The sequence below is a fragment of the Lissotriton vulgaris genome, chromosome 6, assembly GCF_964263255.1.
Source record: "Lissotriton vulgaris chromosome 6, aLisVul1.2, whole genome shotgun sequence".
In the NCBI taxonomy this organism is placed as follows: domain Eukaryota; kingdom Metazoa; phylum Chordata; class Amphibia; order Caudata; family Salamandridae; genus Lissotriton; species Lissotriton vulgaris.
In genome coordinates, this window is record NC_141694.1 from 366,109,259 (window position 1) to 366,135,057 (window position 25,799).

Consider the following 25,799-nt stretch of genomic DNA (forward strand, 5'->3'; position numbering starts at 1 on the left):
GAAGGTATAAAACCTTGAGGAAACTATGGCTTTGTCCAATGTTTCTGACCTTAAATGTGAAGACCTGCATGGTAGCTGTCTTACGTTGCTTAAAAGGTGGATCTAGCCACTTATCAGTGTGGTTCTTAAAGTTATTGAAAGAAGCAACTGCAATCCAGAAGCTATATGAATGATGAAGAACATGAAGGACTGACAATGGACGAGGTTGTTGACATAGACAATGACAAGACAATTCATTTTCTCATTATGGATGTATGACGTTAGCACGCATACATTTACCACGCATACCATTACCACGCATTTTTTACAACGCAGGACCCTTTACAACGAATGCCTTTACAACGCATTACACTACAACGCAGATACTATTACAACGCATACCATTACAACGTAAGTATAGGTAAGTATATAATATTTTAAAATGAAGTAACTAATAATTATTTAAATATTGTAACGGTTGTATACCTCTCATTATTATACTTTTTTTTTTATATTTAGCCTTGAGGAAATGGAAATTGTGGAGTGTGAAATGGGACATACTACGATGTGATGACCAGGCATGCAATGGACTTTTAGGCTCCAGATGATCTCTTTTACGGCTTTAGGTGAGACTGGAAAGTGAATGCACTTATCAACATGTCCAGACTGGCTTAATAAAACACCTTTCATTTTTTGAAGGTTCCAGGTGAGATATTGGAAGGCTTTCCGTGAGATGGGTAAGTGAATGTACATATTGTCATATCCAGACCCGTTTGATAATTCAGTTTTAACAACTTATTTTTTTTAATCCATACCTGTGCCAAGAGGTAATGATTTTAATAATCGCCGAACAATAACATGCATTATTAATATAATAATGAATTTTTTATGTAATGGTTAGCTAGATGTGGATTTGAAGACAGATGTAGAATGTTTAATATTCTCAACATTCCTGAACATTTCTACTATTCTATGGCTAAAATTGAAATGTGTTGTCTTATGCTTTGAAAACGGCATAGATTAATGTCTCCAGGTTTGTGTTATTGCATTCTGTTCCTAGACAACAAAATGATGCTGCAAATATGTTAAAAACGTCTAATTGTATTAAGAACAAGTACCAGATATTTCAACAGGAAAAATGTCCTTCTAGTTGAAATATCCAGACGTCACTCAGGGACGTAGCTTCCATTGGTGCAGCAAGAACAGTGACACTGGGATCCAGAGGCTTGAGGGGCCCACCCAACACTGCGTATTGCTGTATTTCCCAGCTCGAGGGCCCATTTCCTTTTTGTGGCACGCTGGCCACGCCACTGCCTGAGCTAGTACTGGAGTAAGATATCACAAGCCAGACCTAATAAAGTTTTCGTGCCTCTGAGGCGGGGGAGCATGGGCAAAGATGAAAGAAGGAGAATACCCCCTTCGAATGAAATTATACACCAGTGTTTATGTCCTTGTGAGTAATGCAGTTTTAGAGAACGGTAACAAGTAGAAAACTGGTCAAAACCCACCATCCCTTTTCATGGGATCAGCTTTGGCACAGCCGTTCTCTGTCATTTATAAAAACATTTTAAATAGCAAGTAAACTTCATACCACCCTGCCTGCTTTTAGTGACATTTTAATTGTGAACATCTAGTGTGGTATATTCCTAAGTAACACAAGCGCAGGGGGAGGAGAATGATTAACTTATTAATTCGTATTCCTTTTTACTTTTATTGAAATTCGCAAACTGCCCATGCTTTTTCCCCTCTGTCGTGTCCTTCGTTCTCTATAAGCTTCCCTTTGCAAAATCTCTACTATTATTATTAGCAACAAGAGAACCATATCTTAGTATTAATTTGAAATGTAATAGAAAACTCATTCGAATTTTTGAACTGCAAAATGGCATGATCAAAAGTATCTTTTAACCTTAGTAACAACGCCCTGCTTTGATGGAGAATGAGAGGCTGTGAAAAAGATATTGACCCAGAAAAGTCAGAGAATTCATGTTTCATGACACATCATGCAGGCTGAATGAAACTTTAGGGGATGAAAAACTGTAATTGGGAGCAGCAACTTTAGGCCCAAGAGCAGTCACAGGATTACCTATCAGGGGTAATTGCAAGCAAAGACCATAAAGATTTTTGGAGCATGGTGATAAAGGGAACCAAACATTGTAGTTTTAATCAGGAAACGGGTACCCTTAGGCTTTGAGATTTATTTAGACACTGTATGCCCTGTTAAAAATAAATGTCACAAAATAGCGAATGCCATTTGTGGGCTTGATTTTAGCTTTTAAAAAGAGCGATGTGTGTGTTTTGTACTGTATAAACAGGCCTTCTTTTGTATCTGTGTAAGCCTTACGTACATTAGATTCAGGTGCAGGGTAACACAAAGGACCGACAATATACTCAGTTTGCATAATAACTAGAATACACTTCCACAGTGTGCATACTTTGAGAGTGTTTTATCACTTTATTCACTGCAAAGTATCATTCTAGTAACAGCCATCGAGTGTTGTATTTAAATGAGGGAAGGGACGGGATAAGATCATCTTGCACTTTAAGTGCAAGGTACCACAATTGACCGAGGATTGTTCTTGAGTGAGAGATTCAAGGGATTGGGGAAGGTAATTTTCTGTGGGGCCATCTAACGTTGAAAATGACGTGGGGAAATACAATAAAACCATTTGTGTTCCATGTTACAGATTGTTTTTCTCTCTTTTCCCCTAAAACAATCTTCACAAGTCTTATGTTAGCCACAGGTATCCTGCACAAATTCTCACTTAAAATTTGGGGGCATATTAGCAAGAGGAAGTATTGCCGCTTTTTCGGCGAATTGTGCCGAGAAAGCGGCGATACTCCTAGAGCCCTATCCAAAAGGGCATTTTAACGCCTGGCTCAAGCCCACTTTGCATTTTGGCAACAAACATCGCTAATGACATGCAAAGTGGGCGTTCCCACGTCCAACCACATGTAAAATGTGGTTGGAGGTGGGAACACCCTATTACCAAGGCAGGCGTTGGGAGAGGCAGACCTGCGATAAACTCGTTTATCGCAGGTCTCCCAACGCCTGCTCTGACCAGGTGTTAGGGCATTGATAACATGGGGTTGTGGATCATAACGCTGATTCCACCCCCCCATATTATCAATGCACACATTAGCTCATGAAAACAATGTTTGTTTTCATGCGCTAATGTGCCATATCGCCGACTATCGCCGGATTTCATTTCGCCTACGTGATGCGCATTGATAATTGCGCTCTATCACGGTGAATTCATCCGGCGTTATGGGAATGTGCGTTGTGCGTTTTCTAACGCACTTCTAGGTAATATGCCCCTTGGTTCGTTTGTACTCGATATTTTTCTCTCCAAATTTTCGCCTGGAACAATTTTAAGAAGAGCTACATTAACGTGACTACATTTAGCCATATGTATCCTGCACTAAATTTTATGTTTTCACTGAAAATTCGGTTCACATAAAGATGTAATTGCTCCTTCCTTGTTAAAGTGTGTGAGAAAGTTGATTATTAGTTGAGGTGGTTGTACGACCTCACCAAGTCATATTGTCACTATTCTGTGTCAGTTCCGGTTAGGTTATTTAAATTCAAACTTTAGCCCAGTCTTGGGTGCTGTGGGACAGAGCAGGCCCAAGTCAAAATACCATAGGTAAGGCATTTCCCATTGCAAAGACTGTTAATGAGTCTTAAATGCTACACAATAAACATCCCACTCCAATTTATAAAAATAGTATACATTTTAATAAACAAATAGACAGCAAAACAACACAAATCGGATCAGTGGAACGAATTGGCAGAAAAATGACAAAAATCAGGTCAGGGGAGGCAGAGATATGATTATTATTATGGTTTGTATAAAGCGAAAAAGATCGATGATTTTATGTGTGTCATGTTTGAGATTATGCCGCAGCCTAGACCTGCCCAATGCAGTGTCCTTCACAGGACTTACCTCCAGATTTAAGACATACTGTGAATAAAGAGGTTAGGGATTCTTCAGTAAAAGAAATTGAGTTGATTAAAAATGCAGAGCCAGTGCACTATAAAACCAACGGCAGTTCATCGTCGTAACCCTAGAAACAGCCTTACTTGTGAAGCAGAGGAGGTGATTTCACCTGTAATTGTCAAAATTGTTCGGTGCTAGGGAGTCCATGTAATTCTCTGATTATAGAACAAAGAAACCAAGCAGAAAATGGTGCATATTACAGGACCTGCATAAAAGTATGATATAGTAATTCCATGCTGTCCTGTGGTACGCAATCCTGCACTAGTTTTATTTCAGAATTCTGCACAAGGTAAGAGGTTCACTAGCATAGACCTGTGTGAAGCACCTTTATTGATTTATTTTTGCTGGTTGGATATGAATTTACCCCAAGTAAAGGAAAAGACAAGAGGCGTTTGGCAAAACAGGAACAAGTTGGTTTGTCAGCTCAAAGTCTCTCAGTGAGCAAAGGTTTGCCCGCTGTTATATACAATTCATGAGGTACGGTAAAGCAACTTTTTACATTTCAAAAAAGCATCTCAGTCATAAATAAACAAATGTGTGCATCTGTTAAGGACACAGATAACTCTTGGCCTTGGGGAGAGCTAGTGTGGGCCAGTGTATATGTGTCCAGATATCTGGCATGAGCAGCGTGTGATCGCTACGTGTGGTGGTGCATGTCGTGTGCTGATTGGTTAAGTGTTTCTATCTACATGTGGTATCTAGCTTTGTAGTATTTTGGGGAAGGCAAGCCCTTGGCCAAATATGTTTTATTGGGACCAATTTCTTCTGACTTTTTTGTTGTGCAACTATCTATCTGTGGGATCGATCAGGGTTTTCGATAAGCGCTCGTTTGTCTATAGGTTGAGAGAGACCCCACCTGGGACCTAGCATTGAAAAGACATGGGTCGTAGACAGGGCAAGACTGGCCGTAGCGGCACTAGGCATTTTCCCAGTGGGCCGTAAGGGCTGGGGGTCATTTTTCGGTTTTGATACTGGGGCCGGTTCTGCCACGGTGCTGCAATTTCAGCTCCCTGTAACAAAAGCAGCCGTCAACAGTACTAAATCGGCATAGCAGTGCTTCTCAACTAATATTCCACTCCCCCCAGGGGCTAGTCTAGCTGCATTGACAGGGCTGATTTGTGTTCCCAGTCTGGCCCTGGCCATAGAACTTGTCTGACCATGCATCTCGGGATCAATGGGGAGGTCACCTTGGGTGAATCAGACAAAAATAATAAGAGTTCATTGGAACGCCTGAAAATAATATGGCAGTCACTGGTATCATTTTTATGGACATCCTTAACATTGTGTATATGTTTGTCAAGGCATACATTGATATTGTTCTTACTGGCATTGTCACGGTTAGGTTTGCTTAAGTCATAACACATATTGTCCTTGTTATTATTAGTAACAGTATCGTCATTTGAGCACGGATTATGACATACATTGATCTTGTCATTGCTGGTGTTAGCACTACTGTGTGGGTACAGGTTATTTATTTATTTATTTAATTATCTTTATTGTTTTTTTCTTAAATTTCCGTCTTTCGCTGTTGCTTACATGGTGCATGACAATACAGATTTTTACAAAAGAAACACACAACTCTGCGTTATAAAACTGCAGTAGGTCATTATGCACTACAGCACTGTTTTACACTGAAATGTAATCTGACTACACATTATGTTTACAAGTAACATCAGCGAACAATTAACTACGTTTCGTTATGATTGCCTGCCCACATGTCCGCACCTTTGTTGCCTGCTCGCAAATGAAAATACTAGTGCTATACAGTAATATGAAATAATCTAATCATTGCAATGTGATACAGTGTACATGTCACCTGTAGATGTGATTGAGGTCGAAGCGCCATTGCCACAATATCTTAGCATAGAGGCTTCGCAGTGGAAAGATAGGAGGGGAAATGGAAACATACCAAGGAAGCATATACTATCTATTAAACGTCTACTAACAAACTACTGAAATTAAAAATAAAAGGGGGGCTGCTATTGATATCTAAACACAGTAATCTTTGTTGGACAGTGTGATAATCAGCTTATCTCTATCTTCACAGTGAAAAGGGGGGGGGGGATTCTCCAGGGTGAAGTTTGGATTTGCAAGAATTCTGAGGGGCAATTGTGCGTCAGTGAACAGTCCAGTAGGAAAGAATGAGGGGTCTTCTTTTTCGGGTTACAGCTATGTAGCGGCTTCTAGCAGTTACTAATTCCCATCTCCTGATATCGTGTCCCCCACAACCCAATGCTTCCATTATATCTACTATGTGTCAACCGGACGGGTATCACCTGCTTTCCCATTTTCCTTGGTAATGAAGGCTGAGAGTATAGGGGCTCAGGTTTGCGCAATGGGAAACTTGCGCAGCCCCACTGTTTCTTCCCTCTGCAGCTTTGTACTTTCCGCCTGGGCCCAGATTGCAAGTGATCCCCTCCAGCCAACCAAGTCAGGGGGTCCGCATGTTTCCACCTCTTCGTAAATAAGCGTTTCGCAACTATCAGCCCTAAGTCTCTAAACTGTGATGTTACTTTGTTTTTCTTGGTCCTCACCTCACATAGACTCCCAGTATACAGACCTCCCATGTTTCCGGCAGAGATGTGTCAGTGCAGAGCGCTAGGGACGTGGTGACTCCGCACCAGTAATTTTGGAGGGAAACGCAGAACCATAGCATATGCAGAAGGTCCGCATCAGGACGCCTACAGCGTGGGCACTCTGAAGTAGTACGTTTAAAATATTTGTTGATATTATTAGGAGAGAGATACGCCCTGTGTAAAATGTAAGTTTGTATTAATTTTAATTTGGAGCTTCGTGGTATGTAAGTCGGACTGGACAAAACATTCTCCCATTCTTTGTCGGTCCAGGGTTGACCTTGATCCGCCTCCCAGCGGCACGGAGTGGTTCACTGGTTGCAGAGTGTTAGTAAGCAAGGCCAGTGTGTGAGGCCCTCCTTAGAAGTGCCCGCCCTCCCCCTCGGTGTCCCCAAAAGTAGTAACGTGTGAAAGAATAGGGGTACCCCTGAAACAGGTTCCTAAATCAGGGAAAATATCTAGGTAGTGAATATCATCATTTAGGTGGTAACACCAGGGCATATGGAGTAGTCGTTGCGGGTGAGATACAGGATCCTCCTATAACATCTGTGCGCTACCCTAAATGTATCTGGGTCAGACGCGGGTCTTGGCCGTAGGGTGAAACATGTGACAGATTTGGGTATGAGTCCACGGCCGCTGCAAAGTCGCTGTATTATCTAGTTTGTTGACGCGTAGTCAATGCGTTACCCACTGCAGTTGGGCAGCTATAAAATATAGCTCCAGGTTGGGAACCGCTACCCCCTCCTGGCTTGTAGGTGCATGTAGTTTCCACAACGCAACACAGGGCCTGCCCTTATTCCGTATGAGGTCCAAGGACATGCTCTCCAGGTCGCCGAAGACTTTGGTTGGGACATAGACCAAAAGGTTCGAGAAATAATATAGTAACTTGGGAAGGACTATCATCTTCAGTAGGGTAACACTACTCATAACATTCAATGGGAGCTTGTTCCAAAATTGTACCTGGGCCCGCACCGCTGATATTGCCCTCATTATGTTGCCTTCTAATAAATCCTCAGGCGTCCGATAAATAAATAACGCTAGATAGCGGAAGGTGCTGGAGTACCACGGGAGTTGTGAGTTATTTATGAGCACATCAGTTTCCTCTAAGCGGGCGTCAAAGGGGTACACTCTGGATTTGGCCCAGTTAACACGGAGACCTGACATCGCCTCTAAGGTTTTCAACATGTCCGCAATGGTCGCTGGGATGTTAGCAATATCCCCAACATACAATAATAAATCATCGGCATACAGGGACGCTGTATGTATTCCGTCCCCCAGAGGTATGCCCCACTCATCGCCACCACCACGGAGTAATATCACCAGTGGTTCCATGGCCAGGAAGAAGTGCTGCAGGGACAGCAGGCATCCCTGGCATGTCCCGGTCTCACTCTGATGGAATCTGATAGGAGCCTGCCAATTCCGAACTCGGACAGTAGTGCATTGATATAGCAACTGGACCATACCGACTTAATGATCACCAAGTTCACATTTGTTGAGCACCGCCGCCAGATAGGGCCATTCCAAAGAATCAAAAGCCTTTTCCAAATCTAGAAGCAGGCAACCAGAACGAGGCCATCTGTGTAGCGCATATTGCTGTACCCGAAAAAAACGACGGAGATATGAATATCGCGCTGTGTATATTCTATGTTACCTGATGCTGTCCACACAGATGTAATAGGGGATGACGACTCCTCCTGTCGGATGAGCCATGTTAATAGCTTCCCAGCTTTGTCCCCTATGTGGTGCGTCCGCGCTGAGTGGGCAGCATCATTGAGGCATTGCAGCCTCTCCAGCAATCGTGCATGTTCTTCTCTACAGCGATCCAGCTGCCTCTGGGACCCCACTATCGCTTCTTGCTCGCGATCTGCCAACTGCTCCTCTAAAGCAGAAAGGTATTTCCCTAGCTGCATTCTAATGCTCACCTGCATTCCTAAGCAATGGCACCTAACTACCACATTTCTATCAGTGGCGACAATGTGGTACCTGCACTGTCGGCAAAGTACTGAGCCAAGTTGGTAGCCAGGGAGTCCCGAAATGGCGCATCAAGGAGGTCATTTGGCTGAAGTCGCCACATGAGGATTGGCGGTGTCACGTCCTCCCAACCCAACTCTGGTATATTCGGATTATGATCTGAATGTGTCCGTCCCATATAGGAGAACGCTCAAGAGAAGATCATTGGATATCATAAAGTGTACATGGAGTCCGTGCGCCCACGAGTAGTAAGAATACACTTTGTCATGTGGATTGTGATAAAGCCAAGTGTTGGTCAAGCGCCAATGCACTGCCCATTGATTTATCGCCTTCGCAGCAGTGTGTGTAGTGGTGCCTGGCAGGGGGGGAAGATCGGTCCAGTGATACGTCCAATACGCAGTTGTAGTCACCACCAAATACCGATCGAACATCGTGCCATCTGGCCAGTTTAAGGGAGATCAGGTCCAGGAAAGCCACCTGCTCTGTGTTGGGTGCATACAGCAATGCTATCAATATCCTCCGTCTGTCTAAAATACCCTTGACTATAACATATCTTCCCTCCATTTCTATGTAGGAGTCTTCCACCCGGAAGGGGGTCCCTGGCCTGACCCACACCAGCACCCCGCATACATACGCCGAATAGCCCTTTGTGTACAACTGACCCCTCCAGCGCCTATGTGGGTGTTGTATTTCTGACTTATGCAAATGGGTCTCCTACAATAGCGCTATTTGGACATGATTACGCTTCAGATAGGAATAAATAAGGTACCGGCGGGACGGACTATGAATGCCCCTCACATTCCAGGTCATAATCTTGATAGGTGCCATATTGCTCGTAAGCTAGTCATAAGTGCAACCTGGTCAGCCTCAATAGTGGGATGGAGAAGAATAGTGTATCTGCGTGCAAACTCAGAATGCGCCCCCGGCATACAATATCATAACAACTGTCCCAACACCATTCATGAAATGTGACATGATGAGCCAAAAAAGAACAAGTAGCAGCCGTAAAAAATAAAATGTACCTCTCACACAGATTAACGTGTAATAGGCAAACGCTCAGATTCAAAACAAATAACAAAAGTGCGAGTCTGCAACAGGCAATCGTCCAAACTATCTGCAAAAGCATCTGACAACCTAAGTCAGTGGGGGTGTGCTGCGCACTAGAAACGGAATTCGTCTAAGGGAGAAAAGAGTCTCCTCAGGGCTCCCTAGTTACTGGTCAACCATGGATTATTTAACTCTGTGTCTACCAGAGTAGGTTTTCCGTCTCTCACAACAAAACAGCAAAGCAAGGCATCCAGTAAGAATAGAACAGCAAGAGTAGTTGCTGAGGTGCTGCATAACATATGGGAAATATTTCTACGCTAAATAGTGGGGAGATCAGTATCATAATGAACAACAGTGAAACAAAGCACATCATAATACTTTACACACACGCCCAATGATGCACAACAATGCACAACATATAGCTATATACTTGCGTGTACAGACATGAGAATCAGAGATATTCAAATAGATCGAGATAGAAGTGTGCATCAAACCATGTTATCAGCCATCTGGGGAGTAACATCCGGCAGCTCATATGAGTCCTGTGTGGTATCGGGTCCTTCGACAGGTCCTCAGCATCAGCATTGCTAGTTTGACCTTGCTGACTAGAGACGGGCGTATTGCCCTCTATCTGCGTTCCGCTGATTCTTGACACATCTTGAAGAGCTCCCTGTTGTCCTTGCAGTGCTTGGTCCAGATCGGGGCTTATTTATGTAGAGAGCTGCATGCGTCTCAGCTTCTTCTCCCTGGGACGGCGACAACGCAATCCCTCGCTAGCGGATTTGTTGCTTGCTGGACCAGGCAAGCGCACAGCACCCAATGGAGCATACCTGTGTGGGTACAGATTATGACATACATTGTCATTGCTTTGACTGATACCGGCATGGTCGTGCGGGCACAGGTCATGGCATACATGTATATTGCATTCATTGATATTGCCATTATCAGGCCTGCACACATCAAGGTAATTATTTACATTGTATTCACCCATTACAACATTCCTCTGTCTAGTTGATTCATCAACTACTTTATCCTCCTAATATGTCATGACAGTTATATTATTAGAAATTGTGTGTGTAGTGTCTGTTACTTTTCCTTAGCTATATGCGGACTTCCTAATTTGAGGATGGCTTTTTTTACAGCAGGAAACCCAGATTTATAGGAAACCACATAACAGAAGTACAGCAAGGATAATTGGTATCAATGACTTAAATAGTTTGGATACCCATATGTGGATCTATGAAAAGATGCTAAGCAACCAATCCTGCTCTGGGGTACCTCTCTTCTTCTTCATGTCAGATTGCAGGCAGCGCAATTCTTGGATAGCAATGGCTAATGTCCCATTGTCTAGGCCATTTCCAGTAATAAAAGTACAACAGGAAGCACCAATCTTGGCACACACCCCACCCTCCATAGCAGTCATCAAGTCTGACACGTACCCAAATTGCATTACCATGAGACGAATGGCTCTCAAATCCTTCTTGATAGCACTTAGGCAGACTGTTGTTCATCTTCATCATCTCCCATCTGGTTATTTGTAACCAGCGGGCATTTGCTATACTTTCCATGGTGAATATGAGTATTGACCTTCCGGTTCTTTTTTGAGCCTCGGTGAACAGTCTGAATTCTTTTGGATAGTACTGAGCCCAGTCAAAATACTCAGCAGTTCTTTTCTTTCGAGCCTGCTGCAACAGAGTGTTTTTCTTCTGCAACGAATGTTGAGACAACTCAGACAGAACTTCTCCAGTGATAATCAGAGTGGGGGTGTGCATAGTTACGAGCGTATAGAGCCCACACCATCTGGAGATGAGCTTGGTGTAGGCAAGGTCCCCACATTACAGAACAGTAGAGTATCCCTTCTTGCGCACGAGGACGACTTCTTGAAGGCTTATAGAGGACCAGTGCTATGCCACGGGAAGGTACACCCACTTATAGGGTGGGAAGGGAAAAGTGACCCTTTTCTTTATATAACCCTCACCGACTCTGGTAGTGGCATGCTTCATCATCGGGTTCAACCCGACTTCTAAAGGTTAGGGTGGGCTCTACAGTATTCTAGGGAGCACTTATGAAGAAGGGGTGTAACTTTAAAGATAGCATTTCTCACCCACTCCAAAAGTACCCTTTATTGGCAGAGTGCGAGGGAAGGACAAAATATGTTATAAGGGTATGCAGATGTGATGATCCTATGACCCTATATCACCAACATGTTTCAGCCCTGTTCTACTGGCCTGTATGAGGTCCTGAGCCTTCGTCAGGATGGGTTACCAAAGAAGTCCCTTTCCCATTGACATGACTAATGAGTGTTTTTTGTTATGGGCAGTTGATTAGCATGTTTTATTTTATTTATTTATTTGAAAGGAGTTATATAGCGCTGGCTACACCCGAGGGTATCATAGCGCTTCACATCAACATTAAAGATAAACGGGAAAGTAACAATAAACAGTATATGAAGCAAATTAAATAAAACATCCTATCAAAATAAAGGAACAAATAAAATAGCAAAATGAGCAGCGTGCAAATAGCGTAATAGAGAACAAATTACTATGATCAGAATGTCATTGTAACAATTAATTTATACAATATAGTAGGGAGGACTCGGTAAACAGACTCAGGGGGGTGGCGGTAAGGTGACAGGGGACCTAGAATCTAATTACCCCAGAACTTTAGTGAGAAGGTGAATTTTACGGTCTCTTTTGCAGCTGTCATAGAAGGGGTTGCATCGAAGGTCTTTGGGGAGGGCGTTCCCTATGGTTGGGGTACTTGCCAGAGAAGGAGCGCATTTTGATGCATTTTTTTAGAAGAGGTGGAATGAGGAGAAGAGTGTTAGTGCTTCTCAACGATCTGGCACCGCCAGCTTTTTTGAGTTTCGTTGAAAGGTATGTTGGAGTGTCCTGATAGAGGGCTTTGTGTGTGATACATGCAATTTTATAAAAGGATCTGCCTTCGATGGGGAGCCATTTGAAGGTCTTGAGGGTAGGTGAGGTACGGTCAAAACGTTTACTGTTAGTTGTTAATCAAGCTGCGAGGTTGAGGACAGATTTGATGGGGTCAAGGTGGATTTTGGGAGTACCGGAGAGAAGGGCATTCCCGTAATCAATTTTGGATAGGAGCAGGGTTTGGATAATTAGCTTGAAGTCGTTAGCTGGGATAAAAGGTTAGATTTTTTTGAGATGGCGGATTGTGAAGAGTGCACTTTTTGCTGAGTTCTTTATATGGGAGTTGAGTGTGAGTTTATTGGTGATGATGATGCCGAGTGATTTGACAGATTTGGTGAGGGCGAGAGAGCAGTTTAGGGCGTTAAGGTCAGCGATCCATGTTTGGATGGGGAGAGGGTTGTTTTTGGGAGAGAAGAGGATGTTCTCGGTTTTGTTAGGGTTGAGTTTAAGATGGTTGTTTTGGAACCAGGTTTGGATCTTGGATAGTGTTGAGTTAAGGTGTAGGATATCGGCATGGGATTTAATTTTATAGTACAGTTGGCTGCCATCAGCATATAGGAGGTAGTTGATCTTTGCTTGTTTAAGTATTAGGGCAAGGGGTTCCATAAAGAGGTTGAAAGGGCGGGGAAAAGGATAGAACCTAGTGGGACACCTAGGGAGACAGAAGTAGTTTTAGAAAGGCTGTTTTGAATTTTAATTTGTTGGGTTCTATGTTGGAAGTAGGATGTGAACCAGGTAAAGACAGTGCCATTGATGCCGAAGCGATCTTTTAGTGTATTGAGTAAGGTTGGGTGGTAGACTGTGTCAAATGCAGCGTTAAGGTCAAGAAGGATGAGTAGATAGCTCTCACTTTTGTCCAGGGCTAAGTGAATATCATCTACTATGTTTAGCAGTGCAGTTTCGGTGCTGCAACCTTTGTGGAAGCCAGATTGAAGGGGGTCTAGAAGGATAAATGTGTCAATGTGATTGTCCAATTGAAGGAGGGCACATTTTTCGAGGGCTTTGGAGAGACGAGGGAGTTTGGAGATAGGGGGAAGATTGTTAGTCACTGGGGTCGGCCTTGAGATTTTTGGGGATGGGGGTGATTTGTCTGAGTTGAAGTGAGGTGGGAACATTTCCAGTAGTGAGGGAGGTGTTAATGATGTTGGTCCAGTAGGGGACAATAACGTGTTTGAGATCTTGGACGAGTGCGGACGGGAGAGGGTCTTTAGTGTGGGAGGATGGTTTGAGTTTAGTTATGATGTTGAAGACTTCCTGTTCAGAAACGTGGAGGAAATTATGCCATGAGGCATTATATTTAAGCGGTGGGATATTGGGGAGGGGTTCAGGAGGAATGAGTGATGGGAGGAGGAGTGGAGGAATCAGAGGTGTGTTCGCAGGGAGAGGACGATAGGGTGTGGAAACCCGGGGGTGTTGAGGGGTGGGTGAGGGTTGAGGGTGGAGGAAAGCGCGGTCAATTTTTGCGATTTTTTTTCTCACTGAAGAAGTTGGCGATTTCTTCATATTTGTTAATGGAGGCCACTGGGTTAGGCAGTGCAGGTGAGGTTTGATTTCTAATAATGTTGAACAGTTCTCTAGGTCTGTTTTTGGCGTGAGAGAGTTGAAGATGAAAGAATGATGCTTTCTCAGAAAAGATGTGTTTTTTGTAGGACGATCTGGCATTTCTGAGGAGAGCGAGATTGTGTGGGGAGGGTGTTGTCTCCATGTTCTTTCAGCCAGTTTTAGTGAGGGCCTTTCTTTATTAAGGTCAAGGGTGAACCATGATTTAGAGGGGACATTTTTTTGCGTTTTTGTTTTTAGAGGGACGAGTTTGTCTAAAACCTCTGAGACAGAGCTTGGTGAGTTCATTAGCGTTAGAGGAAGGGGCGGTGAGACCGAGTTGGGATTAGAGTTCATGTTCTAACACGCCAGGGGGGATTTGCCTAAGATTTCTGGTCACATTTGTAATCTTAGTGTTTTGTTTGGGGGCGGGAGGCGCTGGAGGGGAGCTCGTAAACAGGATCAGATGATGGTCAGACCAATCGATGGGGATGATGTCGGATAAGGATGTTAGGTTTGGAGATGATGGCATCTAGGGTAGCTCCTTTGTCGTGAGTGGGGGCAGTGCAAATCTGCATGAGGTCGCTAATCTCGAGAAGGTGAGAAGGTTGGTTGTAGGGTTATTGGGTTCATCCCAGTGGAGGTTAAGATCTCCAAGGAAGAGATCGTTGGAGTTGGAAAGTAGCGAAGTAGTGATAAGGTTGGATAGTTCTTCTGCAAATGGGAGGTGTTCACCAGGAGCGTAGTATATGTTATGGAGTTAAATTGGGGCGGCGTTTTTTATTTTCAGTTCGGCTCCTAAGTAATCAAAGGTTGTGTAGTCAGCGTTGTTAATTTGGGCGAGTGGAAGTTTTTGTAAATAATTGCTAGGCCCCCCCTATTTTTTCAGGTTTGTCTTTTCTGAGAATAGAGTAGCCGGGGCGGGTTAGAAGGTCAAGGATGGGTGTAGAGTGGTCTTTGAGCCAGGTTTCAGTAAGGAAGGCAATGTCAGCATCCTCATTGAGGATGGTTTCAGAGATTTTGGTCGCATGACGGACAGCTGAGCGGCAGTTTACGAACATGCAGTTAAGGGGTTTAGGGTTGGAGTTGGGGGCGGGAGGAGTTAAATGCTGGTGAGTTGAGGGGGGTTTGAGGGAGCTTAGAGACTTTGGTCTTCTGCAGGTCCCCAAGATGACAGGAATGTTGGAGGGAGGGGTCTTTAGGAGGGGGATTGTTAAGTTAGGCGTTGAAGAGGACAGATAGGTCGGGGCGGAGTAGGTATTCGAGGTGCGAAGGGGTCTGTTGGAGCGGGGGAGGAGGGGCGTAGTAGTCCAGAGTTTGGGGTATGGGTGTTTTCTGTAACTAGAATTAAGAGCATAGGGCCAAGGGGGGTGGTTAAGGGTTTGTTGGAATTTATCCGATTGAAGTCTTTTCTGAGCAGGGTTAGTTCAGTAGTTAGGGTGGAAAGATTGTAATCTAAGGTACAAACTAACTGATGGAGGTTGGGGAGGGGGCAGGGGGTGGTGTCTGAGCTGAAGGAGGGGTTAGGGATGGAGTGGCTAGGTAGAGAGGGTTGGAAGCTTGGAGTGGTAGTTTTAATAGGGGGAGATAATGTGAGTGGTTCCGTGTTAAGAGGCGGATTGGGGAAGGCCAGGGGATGGGAGGGGTGTATGAGCCGGTGAGGGGAGGCGGGTTGGGCATGACAGGTGCTGGACTGGTAGGGGACGAGGGGGAAAGGGGGGTAGGTGGGGAGAGTATGCGGGGCAAGGGGGATGTGGAAGCGGTGAAATGGGTAGAGGTGCAGTTTGTGAAGTAAGGGGTGGTGACATGAGCGGAAGTGGTCGTTAAGACACTAGTAAGAGGGGGAGGAGGGATAATAGGGAGGTTGTGGGGTGTCAAAGTTGGTCGGTCATTAGGGGACATGGGAGTTTGGATGAATGTATTGTAGGGGTGGGTGGGGGATGGTTCTGGAGAGGAGGGAATGGTAGGATTTAGGGTGAGGGATGAGTCATTACAGCTAAGAGTGTCGTGGAGGAGTGGGGTTTGTCTCTGGGGTGCAGAGGAGAGTTGAGAGAGGGTCTGGGGGGTCTGGTGAGGGGAGGAGGAATTGGATTGCATTAAGGGATGGTTCAAGTGAGGGTGACAGAGTAGGAGTTGTTGTCCGGGGACTGTCATTCTGGAGAGGGTTGGGAGTAGGGGCGGCCACAGGGGGTCCGGAGGGGTATTGGGACTGAGAGGTTGTTGGTGGGGTAGTAGAAAGTGCCAGATAGTCAGAAAGAGTGTTAAAGAGGAGTTTGAAGATTAAGAGGTGCTTCTCTGAGGCTTTATTCAGGATGTATCCAATTTTGTAGACAGAAATGGTTAATTCACCAGAAAAAGAGAAGAAGGAGAAGTGGCGAGTTTATGACCATGAGGAATTTTAATCGAGCTAGATACTGGGAGGTGCTGTAAGAGGGTGCTCTTCCATTTAGAGGGGCTTTTGGAGTAGAAAATGTAGTTAGTTTTAATAGGGGACGTGAGGCTTTGATAGTTATCTTCAATGAGGGTTTCAGCATGACGGGTTAGGAGTTTATGCTTGAAGTTCTTTTTGGCATTTTTTATAGGTAGGATGGGTATGGAATTGTCCAAGAGTTGGGACCATGTTAGACGAGTGCTGGGTGTTTGTCAGTTAGATTCTGAGTGGGGGAGGTGTGTAGGAAGTATTGTGGTGGGACATGGTGGTGAGGCTATACTGGGGTAGAAAAAGGGCGGTGAGCAAAGAGAGGCAGGCAGGGAGGGGGGAATGTAGAGAAAGGAGATTTTGGTGGAGAGTGATGCCTGGGAGGGAGTGCGAGGGGTGTGAGGAGGGTAGTTCTTTCAGAGTTTCAGCAGCAGGGGGTGGTGAATATAGGTACGAGAGATGCGGTTACTGGCACGTAAAAAGGTCGGTGAAGGGCGGAAGTAATAAGGAGAGTATGGGTGAGACTTGTGAGAGACACCAAAGGGGTCAGATTATCAGCTGGTTTCGTCGGAGCTAAGATCGTTGTAGGCGGGGTAAGGTAAATAGGTCTATGGTACAGATTGAGTCGTAAAGGTGAGTTAAGAAACAATTGAGTGAGATGAGTGAGACAGTAAATTCTATGGTTATAGGGTCAATACATTCAATATACAGGTACACGCAGAAATTGATAAACGAAGTAGTGAGGCGGTAAAAGGAAGAAGAGAATATAGATGGGAAGAGGAGGAATATGAGAGATAAAGGAGGAGGGTCACTTGTGGGGAGAGTTCGGAGCAGGTAGGTAGGGGCAAGTGAATGGGGTTAGATAGGGGGAGAAGAGGGGCTTAGCGTGATAAAGAGAGACAGTAAGAGAAGGGGTAGTGCGAAAGCATAGAGAAAGGAGTGTAGGCGAGATTTAGACTTTAGAGTGTTTTAAGGGATGAGTCAGGAATTTACGCCCAGGATAGACAGGCCTGTCTGATGAGGATAGACTCCAAAAGTTCAGGCTTCATGGGCGAAGGAATAGGGTTGTGGACTCAGATAACAGGTCCAAGGTATAGGGCATGTCTCCTGGTGTTGTGGGGTGTCTGGCAGGAGGGGCGTGGGGCATGCCAGCGCAGAGAGCTAGTCTTCAGGTATATACATATACTTGCTGCTGTTGGCGATTACCTGTAACAGAGAATATATATATACAGTTTAAAAAGTGTCAGATGTATATAGAGTACAAGTAGTCTACATCTGGAGTTGCGTCTATTCCACAAAGGTCCCAAGTGTGCATGGGGTCTTGCAACTCAAAAAAGGTGAACACGTTAGTCATGTCAATGGAGGAGGGACCTCTTTGTTAACCCACCCTGACGAAAGCACAGGACCTCATACAGGCCAGTAGAACATAGCTGAAACATGTTGGTGAATATAGGGTTCTAGGGCCATCATATCTGCATACCCATATAACATATTCTATCCTGCCCTCCCACTCTGCCAATGAAGACAACCTTTGGAGGGGGTGAGTAATTGTATCTTTAAAGTTATGCCCCCTTGCTCCCCTTCATCATAAGTGCTCCCTAGAATATAGTACACCCCACCCTGACCTTTAAGAGTAGGGTTGAACCTTATATTGAAGCATGCTACTACTTCAGTGGGTTAGGGTTATATAAAGAAAGGGTCACTTTTCCCTTTCCGCCCCTATAGGTGGGTGTGCATCCCGCAGTGTACCACTGGTCCTATATTAGTCTTCAAGGAGCCGTCCTCATGGTCCAGAAGGGATACTCTATTGTTCTGTAGCTTATCATGTGGATGCCATATCCCTTTATCCTCTATCTAGATGATCTCTAAACTCTTTAGGGGCTGTTGGTTTTATCTCCCCCTTAATATGGTCCCCACATTTTTAGTAGTGATCCATCAATGTGGAGGTGCCCCATTGCAGGTCCAGTATGTGCATTACCATGCCACAATACTTATTGCCGCCCAACCTTATGATCCCTTTGCCTCTGGAACATAAAGAGTACAAGCAGGTTTCCGTACAGTGAAGAGTTGCCTCTTCCCCTCCAAACATGTGTACCTATTGATCTAGCTATCCCAGATTTCCTGGCACGGGCTGTCTATACTAGCTTTTGACCCCCTCCCACGAGACTCATTTCCCCAGCGTGACTTGGATGAGCAATCCTGCACTGGAATTCAATGTTTGGGGTCCATCTGTAGTTATAGAAGGTGGCCCCAAAGAAGTTAAAGGCCACCCTGGGACAGCAGATGGAGGCAGGAGTGGACAAGTTTGTGCATTGGTGCGGTGGCCTTGTTACCTCCAGGAATCTCTTTTCTCCAAAGTCCTGGGGCCAAACAGTGTCCTCCCCTTTGGTGACCTTATTGCGCATCCTGACTATCACTTGGGTCAGTGAAGAGATATAGTGCAGTGGGGTTGGTTTCATACTGGGGGATGTTTACTAGTGTCTTACAGAGTTCTGCTCTTTTGGGTTGAATTTTTGCCCTGATTCTACATAGACACAGATGGACGAGGTACTTAGTTTTTTCAGGTGCTATCTCCTGTGTTATGTAAAGTCTGTTTGCGCTGAGGTATCAGTAAACAGATGTAATATGACCTGTTTGTAGTTTGTGTGCCTACATTGGTTATGTGTTGATACCATGTGTTGTGTAGGATTTTACTGTGTAGTGTGTAAAAAATACTACAGTTTGGTTCAGTGTAGATGTATGTGGGGTGAGATAGTTCTCAGTGCATGCGTTGCAAGAATGTAGAGGTAGAGCTCATGAGATTAGGCATTCTTTTGGCGCCGGAGGGGCTCAAGAGCACCTGTATGCACCTGGATGGGGGACTCTAGCATGGATTCCAGGTCAACATATAATGGCTGTCCTGATGACCGCCTGAGGGAACAGGTAAGAAAGTGCAACTCGGAGTGATATGAAGGTGGGGTAGGTCGTTTAGAGCAATGGCTTTGGACTTTATGGTACATTGGTTCCTTGTGCTAGGGCATTGCCACCCAAGACAGTCATCCCACCTTGCTGTAACTGTGGATATGGTCCCTGTTGGACTGAACTTCCTGTCTGTTGCAGCGATTGTCATGTGGTCAACCACCCACCTGATGGAATGGGTGGAGCCTGATTTTCATGAGGCTGATTGGGGGATGCTGTTGTAGTGTTCTGAGCTTGGATTTGGGCATGACTGCTTCGTGGGAGTTGTCCTTGTACTATCCTGTTCTGGTAATGGAATATTTTAAGGTGGCATATTTTGGCCATATGGCCCAATCTGTGATACGAGTGGCAGTCTATGAGGCTGGTCTGAGCCCAGCCTCCCAGACCTCGGCCACATTGACTGGGCGGATACACTCTGGTGTCTATATGCAGAGCTCCCCTTGTGACTGCTGCCATCTGGAAGTTTGCAACTAACGAGTCCCCCTCGAGGGTGGTCTTTTTCAACTTCTGTTGGACCAGTTTGGTGGTGTCTCTCTCGGCCTGCTCCTGCTTCTTCCTTCCCTCCTCCTGTCTTTTCCAGTAATAGTGTAGTAATTGGGCCTGTATTTCCCACCAGGGTTGGAGCCCTACTATGTTATCTAGTCTGGTTTAGATTTCTGTGGATAATACCCTTTTGAGGATGTTGTAGAAGAATGCAACCTGGGGACCCATGTCAGTCCAGGACTTCTTGTCTCCTAACAGCACCCTTCCCTCATTCTGTCTTGGAACTCAGTCATGATCTCCCTGGGTTTCAATCTTTCTGCTATTAATGCTTCTATGTCTGGGCGGTCAGGGAGCAACTCTCTCAGGGCGTCTGAATGAGATAAATGCAGCCCGTCATTCTTGATGTTGATAAGCGTGATTCCCAATGAGGCTGATGAGCAGACTTTTGATGTCACCTATAGCTAGGTTTATACCTGTGGTGTTCTTTTCAAAGCAGGAGATCCATTTTCCTGCCATGTCCATCAGTGGAGGGAGTTTGTTCCTGAGCCCCTCCTTGTTGAACAGTGCCCAAGGCACGTAGATGGTTCCTGCTGCGCCTTTCTGGAGTGGCGGATAAATCCTGGCTAGGGCAGTACGGTTGGTTCCTCCCCAACATAGTGCTCCAATTGTCTCAAGCACTCCTGTATGTAAGGGGTAGTTCCATATTGAATCTACACCTCCATGCCGGATGCAATATTCTACAATGGTCATATCCTCGGGTTCGAAGGATCCCTTCCTTGGCCAAAGACGATCATACTGATGACCCTTCCTTTCAGTCCAGCAGGCCAAAAAGGCTGTGCCAAGGCCTTGCCATCTTCTCTTGAGATTATCTCTGTAGGGGTTGGTCTATCTGACGAGCACGTTTAGGAGGAGCAGTGGATGTCCTTGTTGTTGCTCTCCTCATGCATGCTAAAAGTACCATGCTGCTCCTTCTGCAGCTCAGTTGTATTTGTATCAGCCTTTCCTGGTTACTTATTTCTTTGTCAGCCCCTCTCCTTCGTCAATGGCCAGTGATGTGTGGGCAACAGTTAGGGCTTTCCTCCTGACTCATCACAAGGCTCATCCCTATATGGGGACTGGGGCCGAGCTTCTTTTCCCTCCCGGGGAGGTGGAGTTGTTCCTCCTCCTTTCTGGGCTTCACAGGCGAGAGCTCTCTCTCTCTCTCCATCCTTAACTCTCACCTTTCATGTAACTCCCACCTGGGTTTACTTCTTCTGTTGGTGTTATGTGCTGTTCTTATAGGGAATGTCTTGGCCTCAATCTCACTCCCTGATGCTTCCTCCTTGCCACATGACTGTCTAGGTAGAGTGTAGCCCGTGGCTCCACCTTCAGAATCGGATCTTGCTGGACATGTGCCATGTCCATCAGTGGAGGCAGTTTGTTCCTGAGCCCCTCCTTGTTGAACAGTGCCCAAGGCACGTAGATGGTTCCTGCTGCGCCTTTCTGGAGTGGCGGATAAATCCTGGCTAGGGCAGTACGGTTGGTTCCTCCCCAACATAGTGCTCCCATTGTCTCAAGCACTCCTGTATGTAAGGGGTATTTCCATATTGAATCTACACCTCCATGCCGGATGCAGTATTCTACAATGGCCATATCCTTGGTTTCAAAGGATCCCTTCCTTGGCTAAAGACGATCATACTGATGGCCCTTCCTTTCAGCCCAGCAGGCCAGTTGATGACAAAAAGGCTGTGCCAAGGCCTTGCCATCTTCTCTTGAGATTATCTCTGTAGGGGTTGGTCTATCTGACGAGCACGTTTAGGAGGAGCAGTTGATGTCCTTGTTGTTGCTCTCCTCGTGCATGGTAAAAGTACCATGCTTTTCCTTCTATGGCTCAGTTGTGTTTGTATCAGCCTTTCCTGGTTACTTATTTCTTTGTCAGCCCCTCTCCTTCGTCAATGGCCCAGTGATGTGTGGGCCACAGTTAGGGGCTTTCCTCCTGACTCATCACAAGGCTCATCCCTATATGGGGACTGGGTACGAGCTTCTTTTCCCTCCCGGGGAGGTGGAGTTGTTGCTCCTCCTTTCTGGGCTTCACAGGCAAGAGCTCTCTCTCTCTCCATCCTTAACTCTCCCATTACCTGTAACTCCCACCTGGGTTTACTTCTTCTCTTGGTGTTATGTGCTGTTCTTCTAGGCAATGTCTTGGCCTCAATCTCACTCCCTGATGCTTCCTCCTTACCATCCTGACTCCTGCAGAGGCGGTCGCTCCCCACGCTCCCTGATATCATAGCGCTGGACTGCTACATTGCCTGCTTTTAAATTGTGCCAGACTGGTATTGTAGCGCAGCGCTGGACTGCCACATTGCCTGCATTTTCTATTGTGCCACATTGGTATCGTAGCGCTATATCGCATTGCCTGAGTGTTTGCTTCGCCTTGTTTCGCTTTTGTTTCTGCTGCCATTTCGTTGTTTGTTTGCCTCCCAGTCCGTCCCTCCACCCCGCTCCCGCCTCCCAGCTGCTCCTCCCTCCCACAGATAGCAAAGGAATCGTCCTGCCTGCCCTAGCGCTGTGACCATCCTAACTCCTGCAGAGGCGGTCGCTCCCCACGCTCCCTGATATCGTAGCACTGGACTGCTACATTGCCTGCTTTTAAATTGTGCCAGACTGGTATCGTAGCACAACGCTGGACTGCCACATTGCCTGCATTTTCTATTGTGCCACATTGGTATCGTAGCCCTATATCGCATTGCCTGAGTGTTTGCTTCGCCTTGTTTCGCTTTTGTTTCTGCTGCCATTTCGTTGTTTGTTTGCCTCCCAATCCGTCCCTCCACCCCGCTCCCGCCTCCCAGCTGCTCCTCCCTCCCACAGATAGCAAAGGAATCGTCCTGCCTGCCCTAGCGCTGTGACCATCCTAACTCCTGCAGAGGCGGTCGCTCCCCACGCTCCCTGATATCGTAGCACTGGACTGCTACATTGCCTGCTTTTAAATTGTGCCAGACTGGTATCGTAGCACAACGCTGGACTGCCACATTGCCTGCATTTTCTATTGTGCCACATTGGTATCGTAGCCCTATATCGCATTGCCTGAGTGTTTGCTTCGCCTTGTTTCGCTTTTGTTTCTGCTGCCATTTTGTTGTTTGTTTGCCTCCCAGCCCGTCCCTCCACCCCGCTCCCGCCTCCCAGCTGCTCTTCCCTCCCACAGATAGCAAAGGAATCGTCCTGCCTGCCCTAGCGCTGTGACCATCCTGACTCCTGCAGAGGCGGTCGCTCCCCACGCTCCCTGATATCGTAGCGCTGGACTGCTACATTGCCTGCTTTTAAATTGTGCCAGACTGGTATCGTAGCGCAGCGCTGGACTGCCACATTGCCTGCATTTTCTATTGTGCCACATTGGTATCGTAGCGCTATATCGCATTGCCTGAGTGTTTGCTTCGCCTTGTTTCGCTTTTGTTTCTGCTGCCATTTTGTTGTTTGTTTGCCTCCCAGCCCGTCCCTCCACCCCGCTCCCACCTCCCAGCTGCTCTTCCCTCCCACAGATAGCAAAGGAATCGTCCTGCCTGCCCTAGCGCTGTGACCATCCTGACTCCTGCAGAGGCGGTCGCTCCCCACGCTCCCTGATATCGTAGCGCTGGACTGCTACATTGCCTGCTTTTAAATTGTGCCAGACTGGTATCGTAGCGCAGCACTGGACTGCCACATTGCCTGCATTTTCTATTGTGCCACATTTATTTTATTTTATTTTATTTATAGAGTTTTGTATAGCGTGGACAAGACCCGTGGGTATCAGAGCGCTTCACATGTAAGGATAGGTTACAGACAATTATGGAGGCAATAGTAACAACAGATATACATGGGTATAAGGTCTAAGGCGATCAGCTATAAGGGGGATTATAAGTAAGAGTTATTCGGCCTATCCAATTAGTATTAGGGGGTGAGTGAGGTAGGGTTGTATAGCATAGCAGTGCAAATATCATGTGTAAATAGCATTAAGGAGTAAAAAGTATTGCCATGTATCCGGGATCCTAGGCAATAAAACAAAGTGAGGTAGAGGGTACATCGTATTGTCTGAGAGTTATGGATATCAGATCCCTGTGATTTAAGTTAGTAGTAACGTGTGTGTCCAATGTATAACATGGAATCAATCTGATAGCAGATAGTTGATCTTCAGGAAGTTCCAGTCGAGGCTGTCTCTCTTTGGTGAAGATATTCTCATCAGTAACCATTATTCTTCCCTAAGAGAGGTATTTGCTCATCATGTAGTTCTTCAGTTCGCGTTTGAATGATACCAAGTTTTTAATCTTCCTGATGTTGGGAGGTAGTGAATTCCAGACTCTGGGGGCGGCTCCTGAGAACGCTCGGTTGTAGGTCTTTTTCTTACGGAAGAAGGCTGGCCTCAGTAGCAGTTCTTTAGCGCTTCTCGTTAGTCTGTTGCTTCCTGATAGCTTAATTTTCTTGGCGAGGTATCTCGGCATGTTGTAGTGAACTGCTCTGTGGGTAATACAAGCAATCTTCATTTGAATTCTGGCTTCATAGGGTAGCCAGTTTAGCGTCTTCAGGTGAGGGGATATGTGGTCGAATTTCCTCGATCCCGTGATCAGTCTTGCCGCTGCATTGAGACAGGCTTTTAGCGGTGCTATGGATGATTTCGGTAGACCCGCTAACGTAGTGCAACCGTATTCAATCCATGAAATAACTAGGGATTGTACAGCTAGTTTTAGGTCCGTCTTTGAGATGTATGGTTTCAATTTTCTTAGATAGTTCAGATGGAAGCGGGCACCCTTGGCCATTGAGTTTATGTGGTCTTTCATGTCAAGGTTCTCATCCAAGGTAATTCCAAGTGATTTAGCCGACTTAACTAGGGTCGGGGTGCAGTTCAGTGCTGTCACCAGTTTCGTCAGTTCCTGTACCTCGGGACGGTTCTTTGTCGGTGAGATTAACAGGAATTCAGTTTTATGGGCATTTAGTTTCAAATGGTTCGTAGTTAACCACTGTAGAGCTCTCTTTAGTGTCTTGTTCATTAGGTCAATGTCATCTCGGGAGGCGATCTTTATGTATATTTGCGTGTCATCTGCATACATGTGATAGGGTATCTGTGATCCCCGAAGGATCTCCGTAAGAGGTTCAACATATAGGTTGAATAGATCTGGGGATAGTGTTGAACCTTGTGGGACCCCGACGGCAGTAGGACAAGGGGAAGAGGTCGCTTGATTGACCAGGAAACGTTGGGTCCTATTTTGCAGGAAAGATCTAAACCAATTCAGTACATTTCCCGACAAGCCCATCCTTTCTTGTAGCCTGGTCATCAACATTTCATGATTTACCGTGTCAAATGCAGATGACAGGTCTAGGAGAATCAGTAGGCATGCTTGATTTCTGTCTAGGGCTTGTAGGGCGTCATCCACAATGTGCAGGATCGCAGTTTCAGTACTATGCCCAGCTCTAAATCCAGATTGGCAATCGTCTAGTAGTGAGAACTTAGCAATGTGTTGACTCAGTTGGACTTGTATGCATTTCTCAATAGTTTTGGCCAATAAAGGTATGTTGGTCACTGGTCGATAGTTGTTCGGGTCAGTTGCATCCGCTGTCGGTTTTTTGATGATGGGCACAACCTGGCCTGTTTTTAGGCAGTCGGGCAGGGTCCCTTGGGTAAGTGAGGCATTTATTATGTCAGTCCAGATCGGGACTAGGGTATGGCTAATTACTCTAACGCACTTTGCCGGTAGAGGGTCCTGATAGTGGTTGTTCGGTCTGATTCCCATTAGCGTTTTGGTGATCTTATCTTGGTCATACAGTTCGAATGTGTCCCATTTTGCCTTATTTTTTGTTTGGGGACTCTCTGCTGGCTCATTGGCCTCTTCTGTAGGTGAGGTAGGGGTCGAGATGTTGATTGCGGCCGTTGTGAGTTCCACTTCAAGCA